The sequence below is a fragment of the Malus domestica genome, chromosome 07 (genome assembly GCF_042453785.1).
Source record: "Malus domestica chromosome 07, GDT2T_hap1".
Classification (NCBI taxonomy): Eukaryota; Viridiplantae; Streptophyta; class Magnoliopsida; order Rosales; family Rosaceae; genus Malus; species Malus domestica.
This window is the reverse complement of record NC_091667.1, coordinates 4,491,452-4,494,765: the sequence shown is the minus strand read 5'-3', so window position 1 is coordinate 4,494,765 and position 3,314 is coordinate 4,491,452. Positions and strand designations below refer to the sequence as shown.

Below are 3,314 nucleotides of genomic sequence, written 5' to 3'. Positions count from 1 at the left end.
CTCCAAGTAATCATGGATACACAAAGTCAACCACCGCCAGTTTTGTTACTTTTTTGCTTTCAAGCTTTCCCTCTTCCTTGATTCAAGGCACTTAACTTCCTGATTACTTCTTTGTCTTAGATTTGATGTAAATCACCTTAAATTAAGGAAAAGCTTGTATCCTAGGTTTAACCTGTCACTAGGGTTCCATGTAAAGATGGTTTCTTGTAACCATTCTCTTTTCTTGCCTACATATACTGCCATATACATTCAGAACTCTCTATGAATTTGAAATACTTTGAAACTAAAAATCCACAATTGCAGTACAATATTTATCAACTAAGATGAGTTTGAATGATGGGAAGGTTCATCCAACGAGTTGTAATTGTGACATAGAGAAGGACAACCCCTTCAAGATATTTATGGGTTACGATTCATGCGAAGACATTGCGTATGAGGTTTGTAAACACTCAATACTATAGCGATCTTCGATCCCCGTTGTGATCATACCAATTATACAATTGAACCTCAGAAAGAATGACCTTTACTGACGCGAAAGGGAACAGGTAGAGAGCATCGATTTTTCTTTTACCACATTTTTTACTCCACATTTGGAGAATTACGAAGGTTGGGCAGTGTTTGTGGATTGTGATTTTCTTTACCTTGTTGACATTAAGGAACTGAGAGACTTGACTGATGACAAATATGCTATAATGTGTGTTCAACATGAATACACACCAAAGGAGACGACAAAAATAGATGGAGCAGTGCAGACTGTGTATCCAAGGAAAAATTGGTCTTCCATGGTGTTGTATAACTGCAGACATCCCAAAAACAAAGTATTGACACCCGAGGTTGTGAATGCGCAAACAGACGCTTTTCTTCATAGGTTTCAGTGGCTTGAGGATGAAGAAATCAAGTCCATCCCATTTACTTGGAACTTTCTTGAGGGGCACAACCAGGTTGTTGAGAATGATCCCGAAACTTTCCCAAAGGCGATACACTATACTCGCGGAGGGTCGTGGTTTGAGGCTTGGAAGGGTTGTGAGTTTGCAGACCTGTGGTTGAACGAAATGGAGAAGTACGTGCAAGAAATGAATAACGAGATTAGAAACCAGATAGAATTAGTAGGTGGTGTGCTGCATTTGAAGTTTGGGATTCATCATTGAAGTTCATTTGCTTTTGTTCCTGCTGTCTTATGAATTTATTTAGAGATTTGAGAATTTCTAGCAATGATTATTGGCTAGGTATTGCATTATATGGTGTAATTGTGTAAGAATAAGATTTAGCTTGTTATGCTGTAATATTTGTACTAAATAAAAAAAACTAAAATAATGTTTATTTTTTTAATAATATTTTTACTATTATTAGGGGAAGGGGAGAGAGTTCCAAATTATTACAATAATTTAGAGAATGAAGAATTTCAAAGTCGTAATGCATTGGTAAAAATCCAACACTTTATTCACTGTACCAAATACAAAGAACCCATAATAATATATGTATCTTGTACATTTGAACCTTAATGGTGTGGCATAAGATAAGAAGCACATTATATTTATATCTACTAAAGCTCAGCAGAAATGTACTGTTCATTAGAATAACTCCACCGTTGCAAAGGCTCCCCCGGGGGCTATTCACTATTTAATCCACCCAATGAACGATAACTACCCTTAATGAATAGTAACTACCTTTTGCATCTCCACCCCTACGTTGAATAGCCTTGGCAGTAGGCAATAAAATATTAGTATTTTTTTTATAATTAATATTATATTATTTAATTTGTATAAATTAATATTATATTATTAATTTATCTTTTCTTTTTAGAAATCTATTCCCGAAACTTCTACCATTTTTTTTTCTTCTTCCTTCCCACTCTCTTACTTCTCTCTCCCTCATTGTCTTCCCTTTTTTCTCCAGCTGATCGTCTCCCTCCTCGCTCTCTTTTTCTCCCCCATTTCTCCCTGTTTTCTTCCTCAAAAGAGAAAGCTGCAGATTTTGCACCTGATTTGGATCGAAAGACCAGCAAGTCTTTCTTCTTATTCCTCAAAGCAAAGAAAGAGCAGTACCGAACCCACCCGCTTCCCACCATGTTTAAACCTGCTAACGTGTCCTTCTTCCTCATCTTCCTGGTCCTCTATAGCCAGACCCACGGAGGCCACTTGCTCCTTTCCGACATCAACCAATCAACGTCACCTGATCTGATCTCCGATAGAGTCATCCACCACCATCACCAGTCTCACACCTTCACGCCCTACCTCACTATTAAGAATGCCTCATCGGCGGAGGACTCCACCTTCGAGCAGACCTACAAGTTCCTACCCTGCACCACCACCGTGATCGGTAACCTCTCTCTGCCAAATATTTTGGTGTTCTCCCTCGAGGGTTCCGGTGACCCATGTTTTAAATTGTGGCTGACGTCAGCCTTACATCACGTGGCCTTATGGCTCTCGGGCTGGCAACTCTTGCCGGGTCTCTCCCTAGGGCCCGTTCGGGCTCCATCGCCAGCACACGTTGGACCTCCCCACTTGGGCTCTTTTACCCTGTCTGAAAGCCAGTCCATCGGGCAATAACCCATGATGGAACTGCTCTTATGTGAGAGATAGCACTGGAAGCATATTTTGGTTGCTTTTGATTTACATTATGCCACGTGTTAGTCATCCCCTTCCATTTGAGAGAGAGACAGAGGAAAATGGAGATGCCATTGCAATTGTAAACAGTTGCATGGTGGTAGTAAGGCCCATTCCTCGAAAAAGATATAATAATCTACTATTCATTAACAGTGCCCACTCGGTTTTGTCCCTCATTTATTCATGGTTTTTTTTGTTTTAGTGGGATTGTGCAGTGAAGTGGCCATTTTGCCCTTGGTCATGTGTGGTGCACGTGCATGTTGTGTTTTTTAAGGAAGATGTTTTCCAGCATCTTCGTTTTCTTTTCCTCTTCGTTTCTTCTCATTGTCGTTCCGTTTCTCATTTTCCCGTTTGCCTTTTGGTTTCGATTCTCTTCTCGAATGAGTTTGCCCTTTTTTCCCCATTTGCGCGAACGAATCGCACCTCGTTTACGTATATTAATTCATGCATTGTTTTTTTTTTTGTTTGGTTAGGAAGAAAATGTTATAATTAATTGTTGTATAGTTGGACTCTTCGGCTTTTTGGCCCAGTGCTTTCTCTGTTTTTTCTGGCTCTACGTCTAGTTGTTATCTCTGATTTTGTATTTTGGTTGCAGGAAGCATTCTTCTCCGAGTTTTAGGGTTTCATATCGTGACCTTCCAAGCTTTTTATGGGTCAGGTATATAATTTATCTCTTTCGTGTTTTTTTTTTTTTTTTGTTTGTGCTTC

General features: G+C 39.4%; 1 pseudogene; it reads left to right on the top strand.

Moving 5' to 3' along the window:
* Positions 1-323: 323 nt before the first annotated feature.
* LOC103438736 (protein CDI-like) lies at positions 324-1,148 on the top strand (annotated as a pseudogene).
* Positions 1,149-3,314: the final 2,166 nt, after the last annotated feature.